The following is a 24,010-nucleotide window of genomic DNA, read 5'->3' as shown; positions in this document are numbered from 1 at the left end:
TTTTTTTGAGACGAAGTCTCACACTGTTGCCCAGGCTAGAGTGCATGGTGCAATATCAGATGACTGCAACCTCCTCTTTCTGGGTTCAAGCGATTCTCCTGCCACAGCCTCCTAAGTAGCTGGGACTACTGCCACTCACCACCACACCTAGGTAGTTTTTTGTATTTTTAGCAGAGACGGGGTTTCACTATGTTGGCCAGGCTTGTCTCAAACTCCTGACTTCATGATCTGCCCTCCTTGGCCTCCCAAAGTGCTGAGATTACAGGCTGAGCCACTGTACCTGGCCTACATCTTTATATTATTAATTTGGGATTACATCATATGTTTTTCTGACTTTGTAACACAGATGTTTTCCTATGTCATTAAACACTCTTCAAAGACATCATTTAGATAGCTGTCTGGTAATCTATTATTTGGATATACCATCATTAACTTGATCATTTCTTCATAATGAATTTTGTATTATATCTAATATACAGCATCATATTACAATAAATTTTCTTACATTTACATCCTTAAACATATCTATTATTATTTCCTTGGGATGAGTTTCTAGATGTGGAATTACTGAATAAAAGGGTTTGCTCTATTTTTAAGGTTGCTAACATATAATTCCAATTCCTAGATCTTGCCAATTACTACTTGGTGGTATCATCACTAATCAACAATTTTTTCTTCCTATGGTTTTGTTCCTTAGGAGAAAAAGGTCTACGCACAATATAGTCTGCAAGGCTTTTTCCCAGATGGTTACATTCTTTCTTGATAGCTGAAAATAGTACCCATGGTATGGCAACATTAGAGCAAGTATTTCAATGCTTGGGGTTGGGGGGGCTCTCCAGAAGGACAATCCTTGAAGAGATGCATTATTTTTTATTTGTGTCTGGACAGCTGAAGGCATTCACTCTCCATATTCTTTTACTGATTTGAATCAAATGAGCACAGGAGAACTATTTTGCCAGATATGTTAATGTGCTTTTTAAGTGGAATTGTATGGAGATTACTAAGGAGCTCTGAGGTCTAGTTGCATCTCTGGGCTTTAGTTTCTCATTTGTAAACTGAAAAATTTGGACTAGATAATTTCTAAAGCTGTCACTGCTAACAGTGTATGATGTCCCTGGTGACTTCTCCTTCCTCTTCTTTCTGGACACCCATCATATCTCTCTAGGTATTTTTGTTTTTGTGTTTATTTCCTTAGATCATCTTCTTGAGGGAAGGAAGCTGAAGCATTACATAAGATGTTTGTGCTTCATGACTCTCAGAAGCTGCAGATTCTGTATAAATACTTGGAAAAGAGCATTGCTGAATACACAAAGGTAAGGGAGTAGGAGGAGATCAAAGGAGAGAGGGTTGAGTTGAGAAGAGGACAGATTCAGGGTTCAGTACCTTACTGGGGAGATAGGAATGCAAGTCTAAAGTCAGAATCTGTGCAAAGATAACCTTAGTATCTATATCCAGTCAATCACCTACTTTGCTTCCTCTTTGTGACCTCTTAAACATCTTTTGATTTTATCCTTCTGCTATCTTTGGTGTACTTTGTCATCTCTTTCAGGTAATTGCAATATTTCCTTATATCCAATCTTAACAGCCTAGTTACAACTTTCTGATGAGAGTCATCTATATGACACATATAGGATCATATCACTCCCTGGTTTTAAAATTTGCCATAGCAATTTGCAGAGTCCATCTCCAAGGCTTAATTGGGTTACAGAGTTTATCATGAAATACTCCAGCCTTTTCTATTTTGCCTCTCAACATTCTCCCGTCCTATATACCACATGCTACAAATATTGAGCCCCTCACACTTCAGTAGACATGATATCATCTGCCATACTCTTAATCATTTCACTCATGCTTTTTCTCCTACTTGTAATAACTTGCTCTCATTCTCTATTTTGCCAAAAAAAGACATTACATGTTTATCAAGACCCAGTTCAGATATTACTTCTTATGTAAGTCTCCTTATCATTTCCTAGATAGGTAGTGCTTTTCCTCCTTGGGATCCTATACCACCGTATACATATATCTCTCAGACCACGTGTCCTACAATGGTTGAACTATGTACTCTCTATTCTTCTAAACTTAACTTTAGGGTTGTGGCCATATCATACTCACCTTTGAGTTGTTCATGCTTAAGAGAGACCTGATACACAATAGATGCCAAATAAGTAGTATGTTATGAAATAAAGAAAAAAATGAGAAAATGGCATGAATTTTTAACAAATGAATGAATATCAGGGAAGCCAGTTCCTAACAATTCAGGTGTTAACATGGGTTTTTGTGGATGCTTATTGGTCCCTCTTACAGCATAACTCTCAATGAGTAGCCCAATGAGCCACCTTGGAAGCACTGGACCCATCCTAATTCCTCCTAGACTTCTTGTCCTTATTTCTCATGCCTCATATAAGACTTTATATTGGAGAAAAACTTCATCCTCTCCTGTTTTGTTCTGTTGCATTATAGGCATATGGCACCATTTTCAATATAAAAAATAAAAACCCATTCAAAATGGAGGTGATGGTAGATGCCTGGACAGATTACCAGATCGTCATTACTTGGCCTCAGAACCAGGTAGGAGCAATAGTTATTGAATACTGGGGCAGTCACTCTGCAGACATTCTCTGTGTGGCAATGAGGGAACTGAAACTGAGGGGTGGTGAGAAGAATGTTGACACTGTTGATGTATGCAGGTTTTGGAAGGGCTGTTTGGGAGAGAGGGTAGGGCAGTGAGATAAGGCTTGAACTTAGATCCAGTGATCAATAACCCTGGATGTGTAAATAAAATTAGGATTCCATCCAGTCAATCTATTCCATCAAGATTCTGATCATAGGAATACATCCCAACCTGGACTTCTATGGCTGAAAGTGATTAAGAAGTGTTTTCACCTGCAAGGACTCTCAAGTGGAAGTATCATCAGCAGAGGGTAGGCAGGCATGTAGAGGCAGACTGAGCTGTCTATTCTAGGTACTACTCTGGTTCTGGAATGATAGTTCTTTCCAAAAGTTTATCTATTCACATGCACTCCAAGAGCCAATCACTGAGCCAGCCCCAGAGTCCTGGGTTAGGATTAGCTCAGGTGTCACCTTGCCAAAAACTCAGAGCCTTGCCAACCTGTTCCTTATCATTTTTCCATAACTTAGGCACCTTCTCTTTTAAATCCTTAATATACACCATTTTGGTTACACTTCCCATTCTAGACAATGGAGCTATTTACTCACCCTCTCAAGGGCAGCTCATTTTAGTGCCCTAGAAGAAAGAAACTATCTTCAGTGTATAAATAGTGAGTTATTCTTGGAGCGACTGCAAGGCCATTTTCTACACCTATCTTAGATAAACAGAATGTTTCAAACAAGTGAATCTCTAGTACTCTAGGTCTACGCAAGAGCATTTTGTAATTGTAGGGCTATGTATGATATTTGTTGTATCAGGAGATAAAAAATGACTGGGGTCATTACACCAACACCTACCACATCTTCACCAAACCTCCTGACAACTTAGAGGAGGTCATGCTCCGAGTTTATCAACTGGGAGCAAACTTTCCAATCCAATCTAACTAGTCTGAGTTCAAAGAAAAAGATCCATGGTTTATTCCTAGCTGATATGGAAGGTATAAAGCAGTACTTGTCTTTCTCCTCTCTCCAGGTTGCCAGGAGGGCTTGGATGAAGCAATAAGAAAGGTTGCAACTTCAAAATCAGTGCAGGTAGATTACATGAAAACCATGCTCTTTACACCAGAATTACCAAAGAAACACGAGACTTCAAGTAATGACAAGATGGAGTTATTTAAAGTGGGTGACGATAACAAGTGAGATTTTACCTTTTGCTTCCCAAATTCCTTGACAGAATTATTGAGTTGCCACAAAGGCTGTACTTGGAAATGTAGGACTTGAGACTAAATTATGATGGGGTACACAATTGCATGGGTAAAGAAAGGGAGTTATGTTAGCAACTGTGTGCTGAGCATGGACAGAGCCTTCATTAGACCAGGTATTTATGCGTATTATTTCACTTAGGGCTCACAAGGGTCCTTCTGAGAGGGTAATGGACATCATGGTGACATGGAAAAATGTTTACTGAAACTATTTACGTCTTACAAAATGCTACATGCTTATAGAAAGTACATAAGATACAAAGTGAAAAATAAAATCTGTCCACTCGGGTTCCCCTGCTAGGTGTAAATAATTTTGACACTATATGTATGCTTTTAGTACTGTATATGAGTTATGTATTTATTTTTGCAACAAGTACACATAATTTATGGCATCTTCTGAAATGAATATCATCATAAATAGATTATTGAACAGTTGTATAAATATTTCTGAAAGATGAATTACCAGAATTAAAACTGTTGAGTCAAAGAATATGCATAATAAATGAATGATATTTCTAAACTGGATGGTAAGATTCTCATAAATTTAATGTGTGATATCATAACTTATGAAACAACCTAAACATCCAGTAATGGGGAAATGGAAACAATTATTATGGTACATTAAAACATTAGAATACTATGAAGCCATTAAAAAGAATGAAGCAGCTCTACATGACAGATTAGAAAATATTTCCAAAATAGTTTGTTATGTAAAAAAACATAAGGTGGATGGAACAATGTATATAGCATGCTACCATTTGTGAAAATAAACAAATGTATGTACATATCTAAAATTGCATAGATTTATGGGAAACTTGTACAAAATATATTGGTATTAGTGGTTGCTTCTAGAGAAAGTAATTGGGTAATAGGAGACCAGAGAAAGAAGAGAGATTTGCTTTCCTCTAGTAATCCATTTATGCTTTGTAATTTTATTACTAATTGAAAAAATAAATAGAATTTAAACACACATTCACAGATACGTTTGATTTAGCCAGAAAAGTTAACATTCTTCAAATTCTGCTTTGCCCCACCATTGTTCCCATGAGATTCTTAAGGGGAACATATACACAGGGAAAAATGATAAATGGGGATTAAATTATATTTAGTAGTATAACTCTGGAAATCTGGCATGAAGTACCTGCCCTAGGGTGATTCCTCTAAGCCTACACATGGATATCTTTATATCTTGCCATTCTAGGTTTGGCTATCCACAGGAGGGGGGTGCAGGAAAGTGTACTTGAGATCTTTCAGGAAGCAAGCCCAGGATTAGGTTAGACACGGAAGTGAGCAAAAACAAAGCATCACCCATAGAAAACTTAGCGTTCTGTTGCCCACCCACTGGCAAACATGAAGTGACTCTGAAACTGAACAAACTTCTCAAAGCTTTTCCCCCTTGGAGAGGGGCAAAAATTCCTGGAGATCTTCTCTCTTTCACTATTTCCATATTTACAGAGGATATTACTATAATTTTACAAACAAGAAAACTGAGTCTCACGTAACTTTTCCAAAAGAAAATAATCAGGATTTGAATCCCAATGGTTAGCACCAAAAATGTAGTATTCTTTTTCCTATATTGCAGCTTCTTAAACTGCATTTCTGGGTATGTGACGATGGGCTTTGGGACACATGAAGATGTAAGATCAGCATTGTTCTCATCTTCCTGTAAAATATGTTTGATTGGAATATCTGTTCAATGAATTGCTATCTTGTATATTTAGATATTTTGTGGAGTAGAACTCAAAATGCACATGGTTTCATACATGCATCTTTCAAGTAAATTCAGCCATGTGGAGGGCTTCTCTGGTCTATATCCTCACTCTTCTAAAGACAGGTGTTCATTTTCTTCCTTAGGGTACTTAATGGGACATTATGAGATGTCATATAATACATCATGCTATCTGTCTGCTATTAAATATACCATAAAACACAGTATTCCCCCAACAATTATTTGGAAACATTTTGAAGCAGGAATAGAAAAGGTAGTTGTTATGCAGCTATTGCCTCCTCTAGGCTGTAGGATCCTTAAGGAAAGGAATGGTGATATATACATATATATATATATACATATATATATATATTTTTGCAATTCCAGTGTTTGATAATATTGGCTGAATAAAGGTAAATTTTTTTTCTTCACAGGGAAGGAAACTTTTCAAACATGTTCTTAGGTGCTTCACATGCAGGTCTTGTAAATGAACACTGGGCCTTTGGGAAAAATGAGAGGAGCTTGAAATATATTGAACGCTGCCTCCAGGATTTTCTAGGATTTGGTGTGCTGGGTCCAGAGGGGCAGCTTGTCTCTTGGCTTGTGATGGGACAGTCCTGTGAGTTGAGAATGGGTTATACTGTCCCCAAATACAGACACCAAGGCAACATGTCACAAATTGGTTATCATCTTGAAAAGTATCTTTCTCAGAAAGAAATCCCATTTTATGCTCATGTGGCAGATAATAATGAGAAAAGCCTACAGGCACTGAAAAATGTTGGGTTTAAGATTTGTCCTTGTGGTTGGCATCAGTGGAAATGCACCCCCAAGAAATATTGTTGATTAGTTTCATTGTCCATTTCAAATCTTATCAGTAGAAAATCATTAATTCAAACACAAATATGGTGATATACATTAGCACAAAAGACATCTGATTATCCAGGATCTGGGTATTATTTAAGCTCACCCTTAACATTTTTACCCTCCTCCTCCTCTGTATTCTTACAGAAAATTAGAAGCTCAATCCTATGGTCTCATAATTTCCTTTATGATGACAGACATCTCAGAATTAAAATCACCCAATGCCAATCGTTAGTGCCAAGATAACCCTTTATCTCAACACTTTCTTAAATGAAGACGACTTCTTTGATGAAAAAATTTGCTTTTTATTCTGAGTACCCTCTGAGGAGCTTTGAGATGCTCCGCTAAATTAAATTTTGTGGCTATGAGTGAAAATTTGGTTTTCTTACTTGCTTTTTATCACAAGCGGTTGCTAGGTTGAGGTGCAAATTTAAAGCTTAACTTTAGATTTTCAAGATGATTTCTATGTCTAAGATGTATTAGGTTTCTATTGTCCTTATAATAAATTATGATAAATATTATGCCTTAAAGCAACACAATGTGTTATATTTATAGCAGTCAGAAGTTCAGAATAGGATTTATGGGGCTAAAACCAACATGTTGGCAGGGCCAGCTCTTTCTGGAGGCAATATGGGTAAATCAACTCCCTCGCCTTTTCCAGATCATAGAGGCTGTCCTCACTCCTTTGCCTGTGTCTCTGAATCACATCATCTTCTATCTCTCTGCTTTCATCATCATCGCATCACATTCTTCTCTTCTGCGCTCAAATTTCCTTCTGCCTTCCAGTTGTTTTTTTCTTTTTTCTTTTCTTTTTTTTTTTAATTTTGAGACGGAGTCTCACACTGTAGCCCAGGGTGGAGTACAGTGATGTGATCTTGGCTCACTGCAACCTCTGCTTCCCAGGTCCCAGTTCAAGCAATTCTCCTGCCTCAGCCTCCCGAGTAGCTGGGATTACAGGCATGTACCACCATTCCCAGCTAATTTTTGTATTTTTAGTAGACACGGGGTTTCACCATGTTGGCAGAGTTCCAATGGCAAGTATCAATGGCAGGGTGGCAGACCGGAGCCAAAGGAGGCCACCTTTTGATCATGAAGTGTAATTGTTTTTAAGATCAGGGATTCAGAATTGTAATATAAGTGCTCAATTAGAAAGTTCTAATGATAGTGCATGGCACGTGTCCTTTCCCCCATCTAGATTTTCCGCTTTTTTTTGTCTGGCTCACTCCTATTCACTCTCCAGTCCTCACCTTAGTGGTCACTTCCCCTGGAATGCCCGTGACCCTTTAAGATAGCAGTGGTGCAAATACCAAAGGCTGAACTCATAATCAGATTCACATGCAACACCTTGCCCTGTGCCATGCTTCAATAATGATGAGGAAGTGAGAAAGAGTAGCAGAAAGGAGGCACAACAAATGACATTTCCATAGCAGAGGCCCCAAGGCCAATCCACTTGATTCTCTAGATTTCCTTTTCTGTGTAACAATGATGAAAGGTAGCCTAGGAAAGCCATTTGTGTGAGGCTTTACTTTGATACCTTGCTAGTCACTAAACAAAGAGGCTGATTCCATTCTTTAGTGTGGCCATTGCCTCATAAATCCATATATAGCTGGGGTATTTATTTCCAATAAAGTATCCATATAGATTAGGTATATTCTATTGACAATTTTATTAAAGTCCTTCATTTATCTTCCAGAGAGCAGATTCTGTCAACCACATTTCATAGAGTTCTGATTCTAAGAGGTAAGAACTGAGCCTGGCTTTCTAGTTACATGTTTACTGCTAACCCCATCCTTCCCTACAACACTTATACATATTTAAAGACTATACCCTCTGCTGCCTCCAGCCTGGATTGTAAGTTCCACAACAGCATGGCTGTGTCTTTTAACATCAAGTCTCTATGTTAGAAAAGCTCCTGGCATATCATAAATGCCAAATAAGCATTTGTAAGTGAAGAAAACTATTCTATGGTTTCTACTACGGATATATTAAGAGATGGCTTGCACAAGACTGCTGAGTAGCTTCATTGTCTAAAATGGAACTAGATTCTCTGGGTACCACCTGGGTCCACTGGTGGTACTCACAGGTGGCCTCAAAGGAACAGAACTGCCCCACAAATCTGTGGGAGTCTTCATTTACTTCTAGAAAAGAGAAGTAAAATGGACTATTATTCTGATGCAGATATTTCATGGATCCCACGATCACTCATGCCATGTCGCCTGTCGTTTGGTATGTTTCCATGCTGTAGGCTATTCCTACATCACAAGAAGAGTCCAAGGTTAATCATGATACCAGAGCCCCATCTGGACCTAGCATACAGGCTGCTGGCAGCGCTCCTATACAGTGCTTGATGTAATGCCGGCTCCTCTCATTCTTCCCTCACCTCCAGTTATCATTTACCAGCCCTGAATAAGAGACAACCAGCAGGGCATTCTTAAAGTTGGGAGTGTCACAGTAGAAAACAAAAAGAAAGACAACAATATTCATCCTCACCCCTGTAATTTCTGGGTGCCGTCACATTCTAGAGATCCCAGGGACTCTTCTTATCTAACGACCCACCATTGCAAAGTTGTGTATTTTGATGATTGACAACTTTTATTCATCCCAAAGAATGAATTCATCCTCTTTTCATTCCAAAACTCACTTATGTGAATAACAAAAATGTACAAGGAATAGCAATTATAAATGATCAGCACATGTTTTTGTCTCTCAAATTCATCATCTGGGTGGCCTGACTCAGCTCAGCTTCCAAGCTTGCTTTTATTGGAGTCATGGAACTTAAGGATATTCTCCATAATAAAGAGGACTGCTCTCGAATGCTCTACCTTCAGTGACTTTGAAAATGCAGCCACTCTTATCCCCTCACCTAAACTTTCTTGAAGACCTGGGAAGAAAGCCAAGAAAGCAATATTGTCAGACTTGGAGTCCTCTACTTACACTGCTCCCACCTGATTAATACATCAATGCTTAGTCGTTATCAAACTTGTGTTTACACCACAATCTGCTGGAGTCTTTGGTCACACCACAGATTGCTCTACTTCTTCCAGCCCCCAGAGTTTTTGTAAATTTACGTTTCTGTTGAGCTCTCAGGTAATGCTAAAAATATTAGTTGATGACTCAATTTGAGAAGCACTGCTGCTTGCCCATTTCTTCAGACTTGTTATCTTGGATTTGGAGTATCTGTTTCCAGTTTATGATCTCACATATTTCAAAACTTCTTGTGATTTTTTCGTCTCTTTGGAGAACATGCAATATGCGTTTGTGTATGAATCCATATTGTCAGTCATCTCCTGTTTAGGATGGTGAAAGATCAGATCATTCAACTGAACTTTTTCTTCACCTCTCACTGATTGCAATTATCAGAAAAATGAAAGTTCAAAAGAAAATTTTATCAGTGGCCGATGATGGCCACAGATGGGCACACGGATAATAAAACCTAGGTTTATAAGGTACTGCTGACCTCTTGCCTGTGTAACTGGAGTTCGTTAAATATTTCACTGACAGGTACTGGTTATAAAACTGCTTATCAGATCCAGAAAAAAGACAGGATGAAATCAGTCATCTTCCACCAGGCCTTAAGATGCCTCACCTTTCTCCCTACTCACTCAACTACTCACTTACTTTATTGTATATATAACATCACCGAGAACCCAGCAGAATCAAAAGATTGCAACCGTTGCTTCTCTCCTTGCTTCTCTCACCTCCTGGGCCACGGGTATCCCCCTGTTATATATACTGTGCCCCCACATAACCTCCTGTGTGACACATTCTGGGATGTACTGAGTCTGTGTCTCTAGGATTAGGTCCTTAAACTTGGCTCAAAATAAATTTAACTGTGATTTCTCTAAATTTTAGTTCCCACTGTTTCACCACACACCTAGAATCTATAGTGTCCTAGAATCTGCAGTGTCCAAGGCTTAGGCAAGATACTTTAGTGAATATAAACATTAATGAGACATTGCCTTTTCCCAAGCCTACATGATGTCAGCGTATTCAAAGAGTGACACTGTCTTTAAAGCCAGAAGCCCACAAAATAGAATGAAATAACTGAAATTTTGGCAGCACTCTGGGTAATTTATGTGGTGTTAGACTTACGGGTTTGAAAAAAAGAGACTGGTGATCACATTCTGGCAAGCCACAAACTTCATGGGAAGATGAATTTCTGTTTCTCAGGGGAAATATAAACAATAAGTGTGAGAGTTTTAGCAGCGAATACTAATATTATTTTAGAAAAAAGAGAAAACAGTGTAACTAATTTTAAAGAAAACTTCAAGAATTTGCGAGTGTTTTTACGAATGGAAGTTCCTGAATATGGCCGAAACCAAAACTTCCATGAATTTAAAATAGTAGATGTTTTAAAAGACCAGATTTTTAAAAAAGCGACTAAAAACAGCCAAGTAAATATTCAAGGAATTATAAAAAGAATATCAAAATAAACTAGAAGAAAACAAATGGAACTATCTATAAAAATGAAAGCTATATATAATGAAATGGAAAACAAGACATAGTGTAAAGGATATATGAAAACCAAAGTTCATTTTTAAATGGCAAAAACGGAAAGAGAAAAGAGAGAGAGATAAACTTCTGGTAAGGCATTTTAAGGAAATACAAGAGACAGAGAAAAAGCAAAAATAAAAAAATAAGCATAGAGTATGAGAGATGAGAACGGAAACAGAAAAGAACAAGAGAATTATAGAAGATTATACACTACCCAAAGGCAACATATTTATTGATAAAAGAAATGGATGTTATCCCTCAAAAATAAATAATCAAAATTGACTTTCAAAAACATAGAAAACCTCAACAAACTAATATAAAATATCAGAAATTAAATTTAAAATCTACCATTTAAAAATTGGACAAGGATTATGGCCTCCAGCTCCAACCATGTTGCTACAAAAGACATTATTTTTATTTTTTTCTGTTGCTGTGTAGTATTCCATGGGAATATATGTACCACGTTTTTTAAATCCACAGTTGATGGGCACCTGGGTTGATTCCATTTCTTTCCTATTGTGAACAGTGCAGCAATGAATATACAGATGCATGTGTCATTTGGGTAGAATCATTCATTTTCTTTTGGCTATTTACTTAGTAATGGCATTGTTTGGTTGAATGGTAACTTTGTTTTAAGTTCTCTAAGAAATTTCCACACTACTTTCCACAGCGCAATAATCCTAAGCAAATTAATGCTGTAACAGAAAACCAAATATCACATGTTCTCACTCATAACTGACAGCTAAGCGTTGACCATACATGGACATAAATGTGGGAACAATAGACGCTGTGGACTACTAGAGGGTGGAGACAGAGGAGCTGGTTAGAAAACTATTGGGTACTATGCTCACTACCAGGAAGATGGAATCTGTCCATACTCCAAGATTCAGCATCATGCAATATTTACATGTAACAAATCTGCACAGATACCCCTTGTATCTAAAGAAAGAAATTAAAATTAAAAAATAAGATGTAGTCAAAATCAGATTATTTTACATTTAAACTGTACACAAGCCAAAACAAACACATAATTTTAATATTAAGCTTTGGAAACAGCAAATCTGTTAAAAAATAACAAAAAGAGACTTATTGACCATATTCTCTTATGAATACATATATAAAAATTCTGCATAAAATATTCAGTAGTATATCAAAAGAATGTGAGCACTTCCAAGATGGCCAAATAGGAACACCTCCAGTCTGCAGCTCTCAGCAAGTTAGATGCAGAAGATGAGTGATTTCTGCATTTCCAACTGAGATACCTGGTTTATCTCATAGGGACTGGTTGGAACAGTGGGTGCAGCCCATCGAGGGAGAGCCAAAGCAGCATGGGGCATCACCTCACCCAGGAAGCAGAAGGGGTTGGGGCATTTCTTTTTCCTAGCCAAGGGAAGCCATGACAGACTCTACCTGGAAAAATGGTACACTTCTGCCCAAATGCTGCTCTTTTTGACAGCCTTAGCAACCAGCAGTCTTTGAGATTCCCTCCTGTGCCTGACTCAGCAGGTTTCACACCCATGGAGCCTTTCTCACTGCCATTGTAGCAGTCTGAGATCAACCTGCAAGGCTGCAGTCTGATGGGGGGAGGTGCGTCCGCCATTGCTGAGGCTTGAGTAGGTAAACAAAGTGGCCAAGAAGCTTCCACTGGGCCGATCCCACCACAGCTCAACAAGGCCTATGGCCTCTATAGACTTCACCTCTGTGGGCAGGGCATAGCTGAACAAAAGTCAGCAGACAACTTCTGCAGACTTAAATGTCTCTGTCTGACAGCTTTGAAGAGAGGAGTGGTTCTTCCAGCATAGTATTCGAGCTCTGAGAACAGAGAGACTGCCTCATAAAGTGGGTCCCTGACTCCCGTGTAGCCTGACTGGGAGACATCTCCCAGTAGGGGCTGACAGACACCTCATACAGGAGGGTGCCCCTCTGGGATGAAGCTTTCAGAGGAAGGATCAGGCAGCGATATTTGCTGTTCTACACTATTTGCTGTTCTGCCAGCTCCACTGGTGATATCCAGGCAAAAAGGGTACAGAGGGACTTCCAGCAAATTCCAACAGACCTGCAGCTGAGGGGCCTGACTGTTAGAAGGAAAACTAACAAACAGAAAGGAATAGCATCAACGTCAACACAAAGGACATCCACAGCAAAACCCCATCTGTAGATCACCAACATCAAAGACCAAAGGTAGATAAAACCATAAAGATGGGGAGAAACCAGAGCAGAAAAGCTGAAAATTCCAAAACCTAGAGCACCTCTTCACCTCCAAAGGATTGCAGCTCCTTGCCAGCAATGGAACAAAACTGGACAGAGAATGACTTTGACGAGTTGACAGAAGTAGGTTTCAGAAGGTTGGTAATAACTCACTTCTTCGAGCTAAAGGAGCATCTTCTAACCCATTGAAAGGAAGCTAAAAACCTTTAAAAAAGATTAGACGAATGGCTAACTAGAATAAAGAGTGTAGAGAAGACCTTAAATGACCTTATGGAGCTGAAAACCATGGCATGAGAACTTCATGACGCATTTGCAAGTCTCAATAGCCAATTTAATCAAGTGGAAGAAAGGATATTAGTGATTGAAGATCAAATTAATGAAATAAAGTGAGAAGACAAGGTTAGAGAAAAGAGTACAAAGAAACAAACAAGCCTCCAATAAATATGAGACTATGTGAAAAGACCAAATCTACATTTGATTGGTGTACCTGAAAGTGATGGGGAGAATGGAGCCAAGTTAGAAAACACTCTTCAGGATATTATCCAGGAGAACTTCCCCAACCTAAGAAGGCAAGCCAACATTCAAATTCAGGAAATACAGAGAACACTACAAAGATATTCCGCGAGAAGAGCAACCTCGAGAAGAGCAACCTCAAGACACATAATTGTCAGATTCACCAAGATTGAAAAGAGAACAAAATGTTAAGGGCAGCCAGAGAGAAAGGTCAGATTACCCACAAAGGGAAGCCCATCAGACTAACAGCAGATCTCTCAGCAGAAAACCTACAAGCCAGAAGAGAGTGGGGGCCAATATTCAACATTCTTAAAGAAAAGAATTCTCAACCTGGAATTTCACATCCAGCCAAACTAAGCTTCATAGTGAAGGAGAAACAAAATCATTTACAGACAAGCAAATGCTGAGAGATTTTCTCATCACCAGGCCTCCCTTATAAGAGCTCCTGAGGGAAGCAGTAAACATGGAAAGGAAAAACTGGTACCAGCCACTGAAAAAAACATGCCCAATTGTAAAGACCATTGATGCTATAAAGAAACTGCATCAAGTAGCAGGCAAAATAACCAGCTAACATTATAATGGCTGGATCAATTTCACACATAACAATATAAACCTTAAATGTAAATGGGCTAAATGTCCCAATTAAAAGACACAGACTGGCAAATAGGATAAAGAGTCAAGACTCATCAATGTGCTGTATTCAGGAGACCCATCTCACATGCAGAGACACACATAGGCTCAAAATAAAGGGATGGAGGAAGATCTATCAAGCAAATGGAAAACAACAAAAAGCAGGGGTTGCAATCCTAGTATCTGATAAAACAGACTTTAAACCAGCAAAGATCAAAGGAGACAAAGAAGGCCATTACATAATGGTAAAGGGATCAATTCAACAAGAAGAGCTAACTATCCTAAATATATATGCACCCAACGCAGGAACACCCAGATTGATAAAGCAAGTCCTTAGAGTCCTACAAAGAGACTTAGACTCCTACACAATAATAATGGGAGACTTTAACACCCCACTGTCAATGTTAGGCAGATCAACAAGACAGAAAGTTAACAAGGATATCCAGGATTTGAACTCAGCCCTGCACCAAGTGGACCTAATAGACATCTACAGAATTCTCCACCCCAAATCAACAGAATATACATTCTTCTCAGTTCATCGCACTTACTCTAAAATTGACCACATAATTGGAAATAAAACCCTCCTCAGCAAATGTAAAAGAACAGAAATCAAAACAAACTGTCTCTCAGACCACAGTGCAATCAAATTAGAACTCAGGATTAAGAAACTCACTCAAAACTGCTCAACTATATGGCAACTGAAAAACCTTTTCCTGAATGACTACTGGGTAAATAACGAAATGAAGGCAGAAATAAAGATGGTCTTTGAAATCAATGAGAACAAAGAAACAACACACCAGAATCTCTGGGACACATTTAAAGCAGTGTGTAAAGGGAAATTTACAGCACCAAATGTCCACAAGAGAAAGTAGGAAAGATCTAAAGTCGACACCATAACATCAGAACTAAAAGAACTAGAGAAGCAAGAGCAAACAAATTCAAAAGCTAGCAGAAGGCAAGAAATAACCAAGATCAGAGCAGAACTGAAGGAGATAGAGACACAAAAAAACCTTTCAAAAAAATCAATGAATCTAGGAGCTGGTTTTTTGAAACGATCAACAAATTGATAGACCGTTAGCAAGAAAAGAGAGAAGAATCAAATAGATGCAATAAAAATGATAAAGGGGATATCGCCACCAATCCTACAATTACAAACTACCATCAGAGAATACTATAAACACCTCTAGGCAAATAAAATATAAAATCTAGAAGAAATTGATGAATTACTGGAACCATATACCCTCCCAAGACTAAACCAGGAGGAAGTTGAATCTCTGAATAGACCAATAACAGGTTCTCAAATTGCGGCAATAATTAATAGCCTACCAACCAAAAAAAGTCCAGGACCCGAAGGATTCACAGCCAAATGCTAACAGAAGTACAAAGAGGAGCTGGTACTATTCTTTCTGAAACTATTCCAATCAATAGAAAAAGAGGGAATCCTCCCTAACTCATTTTATGAGGCCAGCATCATCCTGACACCAAAGCCTGGCAGAGACACAACAAAAAAAGAGAATTTTAGACCAATATCCCTGATGAACACTGATGCAAAAATCCTCAATAAAATACTGGCAAACTGAATCCAGCAGCGCACCAAAAAGCTTATCCACCACGATCAAGTCAGCTTCATACTTGGGATGCAAGGCTGGTTCAACATATGCAAATCAATAAACATAATCCATCACATAAACAGAACCAATGACAAAAATCACATGATTATCTCAATAAATGCAGAAATGGCCTTCAACAAAATTCAACAGCCTTTCATGATAAAAACTCTCAATATACTAGGTATTGATCGAATGTATTTCTAAATAATAAGAGCTATTTATGAAAAACCCCCAGCCAATATCATACTGAACGGGCAAAAATTGGAAGCATTCCATTTGGAAACCAGCACAAAACAGGGATGCCCTTTCTCACCACTCCTATTTAACAGAGTGTTGGAAGTTCTGGCCAGGGCAATCAGGCAAGAGAAAGAAATGAAAGGTATTCAATTAGGAAAAAAGGAAGTCAAATTGTCCCTGTTTGCAGATGACATTATTGTATATTTAGAAAACCCCATCGTCTCAGCTGAAAATCTCCTTAAGCTGATAAACAACTTCAGCAAAGTCTCAGGGTACAAAATCAATGTGCAAAACTCACAAGCATTCCTATACACCAATAACAGACAGAGAGCCAAATCATGAGTGAACTCCCATTCACAATTGCTACAAAAAGAATAAAATACCTACAAATCCAACTTACAAGGGATGCGAAGGACCTCTTCAAGAACTACAAATCACTGCTCAACAAAATAAAGGATGACACAAACAAATGGAAGAACATTCCATGATCATGGATAGAAGGAATCAATATTGTGAAAATGGCCATACTGCCTAAGGTAATTTATAGAGTCAATGCCATCCACATCAAGGTACCAATGACTTTCTTCACAGAATTGGAAAAAACTGCTCTGAAGTTCATATGGAACCAAAAAGGAGCAAGAATAGCCAAGACAATCCTAAGCAAAAAGAACAAAGCTGGAGGCATCGTGATACCTGACTTCAAACAATACTACCAGGCTACAGCAATCAAAGCAGCATGGTACCAAAACAGATATACAGACCAATGGAACAAAACACTGGCCTCAGGAATAACACCACACATCTCAACCATCTGATCTTTGACAAACCTTACAAAGACAACAAATGGGGAAACGATTCCCTATTTAATAAATGGCAGTGGGAAAACTGGCTAGCCATATGTAGAAAGCTGAATCTGGATCCCTTCCTTACACCTTATACAAAAATTAACTCAAGATGGTTTAAAGACTTAAACGTAAGACCTAAAAGCATCAAAACGCTAGAAGAAAACATAGGCAATACCATTCAGGACATAGGCATGGGCAAAGACTTCATGACTAAAACACAAAAACAATGGCAACAAAAGCCAAAATAGACAAATGGGATCTAATTAAACTAAAGAGCTTCTGCATAGCAAAAGAAACTATCATCAGAGTGAACAGGCAACCTACAGAATGGGAGAACATTTTTGCAATCTACCCATCTGATAAAGGGCTAATATCCAGAATTTATAAAGAACTTAAACATGTGTCTTTATAGCAGCATGATTTATAATCCTTTGGGTATATACCCAGTAATGGGATGGCTGGGTCAAACGGTATTTCTAATTCTAGATCCCTGAGGAATCGCCACACTGACTTCCACAATGGTTGAACTAGTTTACAGTCTCACCAACAATGTAAAAGTGTTCCTATTTCTCCACATCCTCTCCAGCACCTGTTGTTTCCTGACTTTTTAATGATTGCCGTTCTAACTGGTGTGAGATGGTATCTCATTGTGGTTTTGATTTGCATTTCTCTGATGGCCAGTGATGATGAGCATTTTTTAATGTGTTTTTTGGCTGCATAAATGTCTTCTTTTGAGAAGTGTCTGTTCATGTCCTTTGCCCACTTTTTGATGGTGTTGTTTTTTTCTTGTAAATTTGTTTGAATTCATTATAGATTCTGGATATTAGCCCTTTGTCAGATGAGTAGTTGCACATGTATGTTTATTGTGGCACTATTCACAATAGCAAAGACTTGGAACCAACCCAAATGTCCATCAATGACAGACTGGATTAAGAAAATGTGGCACATATACACCATGGAATACTATGCAGCCATAAAAAATGATGAGTTCATGTCCTTTGTAGGGACATGGACGAAGCTGGAAACCATTATTCTCAGCAAACTATCGCATGGACAAAAAACCAAACACCGCATGTTCTCACTCATAAGTGGGAACTGAGCAGTGAGAACTCATGGACACAGGAAGGGGAACATCACACACAGGGGCCTGTTGTGGGGTGGGGGAAGAGGGGAGGGATAGCATTAGGAGATATACCTAATGCTAAATGACGAGTTAATGGGTGCAGCACACCAACATGGCACACGTATACATATGTAACAAACCTGCACGTTGTGCACATGTACCCTAAAACTTAAAGCACAATTAAAAAAAAGAACTTAAACAAATTTAAAACAAAAAACAGCCCCATCAAAAAGTGGGGAAACGATTTGAAAAGACACTTCTCCAGAGAAGGTATTTATTCAGCCAACGGACACATGAAAAAATGCTCATTGTCACTGGTCATTAGAGAAATGCAAATCAAAACCACAATGAGACACCATCTCATGCCATTTGGAATGGTGATCCTTAAAAAGTCAGGAAACAACAGATGCTGGAGAGAATGTGGAAAAATACAAATTCTTTTACACTGTGGGTGGGAGTGTAAATTAGTTCAACCATTAAGAAAGACAGTTTGGTGATTTCTCAAAGATCTAGAACTAGAAATACCATTTGACCCAGCGATCCCATAACTGGGTATATATCCAAAGGATTATAAATCATGCTACTATAAAGACACATGCACATGTATGTTTATTGTGGCACTATTCACAATAGCAAAGACTTGGAACCAACCCAAATGTCCATCAGTGATAGACTGGATTAAGAAAATGTGGCACATATACACCATGGAATACTATGCAGCCATAAAGAAGAATGAGTTCATGTCCTTTGCAGCGACGTGGATGAAGCTGGAAACCATCATTCTCAGCAAACTGTCACAAGGACAGAAAACCAAACACTGCATGTTCTCACTCATAGGTGGGAATCGAACAATGAGAACACTTGGACACAGGATGGGGAACATCGGGGCCTTTCAGGCGGTGGGGGGCTTGGGAGGAATAGCATTAGGAGAAATACCTAAAGTAAATGACGAGTTGATGGGTGCAGCAAGCCAACATGGCACATGTATACCTATGTAACAAACCCGCATGTTGTGCACATGTACCGTAGAACTTAAAGTATAATAAAAAAAGGTAAAAAAAAATGTGAACATGAACAGTTTGTTTTAGAAAGGCCAGAATGGCTTTGATTGGAAGATCTTTTAGTGTGATAAATTAAAGGAGGAAGAACTACATGAGTATATAAGTTGCCAAATAGAAAAGACAAAAATGAAATAATATAAAATTTACCCTCCATTATAAATATAAGTTCTATGAAAGTAGGAATGAGAGGAAAATGCTCTAAACATGTAAAGACAGAATCAAATGTAATTCTAAATGTATGTTGTTATAGCTATTTTATTAAAATCAAGAATGAGACAAGTATAAAAATATTGTTAGTTGGCATTATTTCCTTAGGTTGCACATTATGCAATAAGTCAAGAAACTAAAAACCCTTACAAATATTGGCAAAACAGCAGCAAATAACTTTGTTTGTAGATTACAGTATTATGCATTGAGAAAATCCAAGAGACTTTGACAAAAAAACAAAACAAATAACACCCTACACAAATAGGATTTTAAAGAATAGTGTGACATATTTGGAAATCAAAAGTACAAATAAAAAGCAATAACAAAATAATAATTCTCAGAAATAGAAAAGGAAAAATAATTTTGAAATCTTAACAAATAGTATAAAATACCTAAAAGTAAACTTAATGGAAAATCACGTAGTATACTACAGGAAAACAGTTAAATTTTACAAGATGGCATAGAACAGAAACTGAAAAAAGTGAGAAAAAAGACCATATTTCTAGATGACAACATGTAGTATCACAAAAATATTAATCTTTCCACAATTGTCTTTTAGACAATACCAATCACAATTGCAATAGTTAGTTGGGGTAGTTGGTGGGGAACTGGAAAAATTAGTTGATGTTCATATGGCTCTTAAGTGTATAAGAAATAGGAAAGTAAGAAAAGTATTGGTGAAGGGTGATTTGCTTTATTAGATATTAAAATTTACCACAAAACCATGAAATAGCATAAGAAAAGACTGGAAACAAATACAGAAATAGATACAAAAATATATAAAGGTTATACGACAAATAAACATTTATGTTTCAATAGTGGAATGACTTATTTAATAAATAGTGCTAACGTAATTAGCCAGCCATAAGAAAGAAAAATATAAAAGAATGTTATTTCGTGCTATCCAAAAACATATTTTAAATAGAATAAAGATTGAAATGTCAAAAGTAAAAATTAACTCACTGTAAGACAAAATAAGAAAACACTTGCATGATCTTGGAGTAGGAAAAATCTTCCTAATTATTAACTAAAGAAAACAAAACCTCTGAAGTCATAGTGAAAAATATAACATATTTGATTACAGGAAAGTTAAAAATTTCTTCACGTCAAAATCTCCATCCATAAAATAGAAAATAATTCTAAATTGGGCAACAAATTTGTAGCATATGCTTTGTGTTAGTATCCCTAGTATCCAAAACACTTACAGAATTTTAAGAATGACACAAAACCACAGTGTAAAAATGGTCAAACAATATAAACAGTTCAGAAGTGAACCCCAAATTACTGATAAACATATGAAAATAAAACATGTTGACTATCACTAGTCATGGTAATGCAAATTAAATCTACAATAAGATGCCATCTTTCACCCATCAGTTTGGCAAAATTAAAAGAGGGATAACATTCAGTGCCAGTGAGAATGTGGGGAAACAATTCTTCCACACATTGCTAATGGAAATAAAACTGGAATCCTTTGGGAAGGTAATCTGGCAGTGCTTACTTATGATAAAATAAACTCTGACTTGGAGATATCCCTTTTGGAAATCACTTGTATGGAGAAAAGTTTCCAGGATGTAAAGACATGTATACGAGGACATTTTTTGAAGCATTGTTTGTACTTGCAACAAAGTATGAACAATTTGAACCCAACAGCAGGAGAAAGACTGACTAAATAGCATTGTATTGGCTCTGTGGAATGCCACAGTTATTAAAACGAATATATTAGTGCTGTATTGATTTTCCCAAAGGGATGTCCATATGTCAAAGGCAAATTAAAAAGTGATGACAGGATATATTCCCAATAATGGGATGGCTGGGTCAAATGGTATTTCTAGTTCTAGATCCCTGAGGAATCGCCGCACTCACTTCCACAGTGTTTGAACTAGTTCATATCCTTTGTAGGGACATGGATGAAGCTGGAAACCATCATTCTCAGCAAACTATCGCAGGGACAAAAAACCAAACGCCGCATGTTCTCACTCATAGGTGGGAATTGAACAATGAGAACACATGGACACAGGAAGGGGAACATCACACACTGGGGCCTGTTGTGCGGTGGGGGCAGGGGGGAGGGATAGCATTTGGAGACATACCTAATGTTAAATGACGAGTTAATGGGTGCAGCACACCAACATGGCACATGTATATATATGTAACTAACCTGCACGTTGTGCACATGTACAGTAAAAATAAAAAAAATTTAAAAAGTGATGACAGGAGAGATCATCAGTGTATGTTAATATGCCCAAGGACATTGATTACCCCAAAGGGTAGGAAATGAGGAGAGGAGGGGAGGGGAAGTGAGAGGTTATTAACTTCTTAAAATCATGTTAAATTTTTCCCTTGTATAATCAGCATATATTATCATTGTGATTAAAAACCAACAAGAAAAAAATAATTTTCTAAATAAATTCTGTATTCCACCCTAAAACGTTATTATTCAAAATCAAATTGACTTTCAACACTGAAAGAAACATGGTGTACGATGGAATCTGACAAGGTGAGTGTAATTCAAAGTAAATTGCAGCATATTTCATTCTTTCCTTTTTTTTTTTTTTTTGGTCACGTATGTGTCCTGTGGAACTTTTATATTTTAATATTTTTGTTTATTGACTTGCTTTATAAAAACTAGCCTTGTTCAAAGCAATGCATATATGAAGTTATGGTTTGATGATATAGTTACAATGCTAAAATACACATAATAACTACAAAGTTAGTGAAGTAAAGAGAACTATTTGGCTTCCTACAATTATTTAGCATATCACACTTTGAAGAAATTGGACCATGGATTAAATAAACTAAGCATTCATCTTTGATACCAAATTGTCAGGAAGCCAGGAAATCAAAAGAACATCCTTAGGGAAGGTGTTAGGCTCAGCCTGGCTCTCACCCCCTTTACCCCTTTATTCCTCAATCTAGGGTCACTTTGTCACTTTCTGCATTCCAATCCTGACCCAGTTTGCACACTAGTCTTGACTTCGGGTGGCTTATTACTATTTGGGGGCTCAGCGCCTATACCCACATGAAGTTGGGCTGGCAATGAGGCTTCAGTTCACTAACCAGATGTGCATAAAATACATACAAAAAGGGCAAGACTTTAGGGCAAAAAAATAGACCCAGGTTTGTATTACTATTTCAGCTTAATAGTTTATTCCAATTACCATAATGGCTACTTTTGGTAAATACTATTTAAAATCATGTGCTATGTACTAAGTCTTTGATGTACAATATCTCATTTAAACCTCATGTAATCCTCTGAAGAAGGTCCTGTTATTTTTCCCATTTTAACACATGATGAAACTCAGAGAAGGGCCTATGGTTACTGTCAGTCCATTGAAATTTAATTCAGATTGGACAATGCTTTAACATCTGGTATCCAGCAGCTACATGACATAATATTTCTCAGTGTCATTTCCTCATCTCTAAATTGGAGATATTAATGGTCACTTCGTAAGATTGTTCTATGAAAAGTCACTAACAAGACAATTGCTTCCAAATAGTTGACACACAGTAATTATGATTCCCTTCTCTGGTTCCTGCAAAGTAACTTCCTGGTTCTTGTTTTTTTTTTTGTTTGTTTGTTTGTTTGTTTAAGACAGAGTCTCACTCTGTTGCCCAGGCTGGAGTACAGTGGTGTGATCTTGGCTCACTGCAGCCTTGACCCCTTCTGGGGCTCAAGTCATCCTCCCACCTCAGCCTCCTGAGCAGCTAGGAGGATAAGCATGCACCACCATGCCTTGCTAATTTTTTTTTTTTTTTTTTGGCAGCGATGAGGTCTCACTATGTTGCAGAGGCTGGTCTCAAACTCCTGGGCGTAAGTGATCCTCCTGCCTTGGCCTCCTGAAGTGCTGGGATTACAGGTAGAAGACACCATGCCTGGCCCTCAGAGGAAATTTTTACTGGTGGACTTCTGCTTTGGTTTTTGTTTCTAAGTCACTGTTCTGATAGCTCAGACACCCAACTTTCCCTGTAAATTTGCCTCCTCTCAGCCCCTGCAGGTGACCCCTGCCACCTCAAAGGGCCCTTAATCTGTGAGTGTCAGCCTTATCATTTTCTTCCTCTACCCCCTCCACCCCTTTTCCTAGATGAGTCTTATGCTTTACAGGAAGGGTGGGAACACGTGGCACTCTTGCAAGCTGCCAAGTACTTAAGTAGTCTTTTAAAATACTCACATTTCCTTTCACTCTATAAAAGCAGCCCTGGTGTCTCAACTGGTCAGTTCCTTAGGCCCTTTGGGCCAACCTGGCTCCACCAGTCCCTATCTGTGTGCCTACCTGCTTTTGAGGCTGGATAATAACCATCTGATACTCAGGCCAGGAGTCCACTAGCACCTCCATGTTGAAGGGGTTCCTGTGATTGATGAGGTACACAGAGCCGTACACCTGAAGGACGGATGGAAAGACTAGGAGAGGCTGGGATCCTCAGAGATGGAGATCTGGATGTGAAGAGAAAGAGAAAAACAGAAGTCAAGAGACAGTACTGGGACCAAGTCAGTGATGGTGAGATGAGCAGCATCCCTAGGACCCTTCTGATTGATGTGAAGTCACCAGCAAGTAGGCAGAACTCACAGGTAGGTGTCCTTCTGATACCAAAGAGCTACTGTGTACTAGGTGGGCACTTGGCAATGCTCTTAGCACTTATATT

At 38.1% G+C, this 24,010-nt stretch overlaps 2 pseudogenes; one reads left to right on the top strand and one right to left on the bottom strand.

Annotated features, from left to right (window-relative positions):
* LOC116467863 (glycine N-acyltransferase-like protein 1) overlaps positions 1 to 23,718 on the bottom strand; it is a 69,928-nt pseudogene extending 46,210 nt beyond the window's left edge.
* LOC116468817 (glycine N-acyltransferase-like protein 2) lies at positions 1,236 to 6,420 on the top strand (annotated as a pseudogene).
* Positions 23,719 to 24,010: the final 292 nt, after the last annotated feature.

This window comes from Hylobates moloch, unplaced genomic scaffold, assembly GCF_009828535.3.
Source record: "Hylobates moloch isolate HMO894 unplaced genomic scaffold, HMol_V3 SCAFFOLD_5, whole genome shotgun sequence".
Taxonomy (NCBI): domain Eukaryota; kingdom Metazoa; phylum Chordata; class Mammalia; order Primates; family Hylobatidae; genus Hylobates; species Hylobates moloch.
Note: the sequence above shows the minus strand (reverse complement) of the source record. Positions and strands in the feature narration are given on the sequence as shown.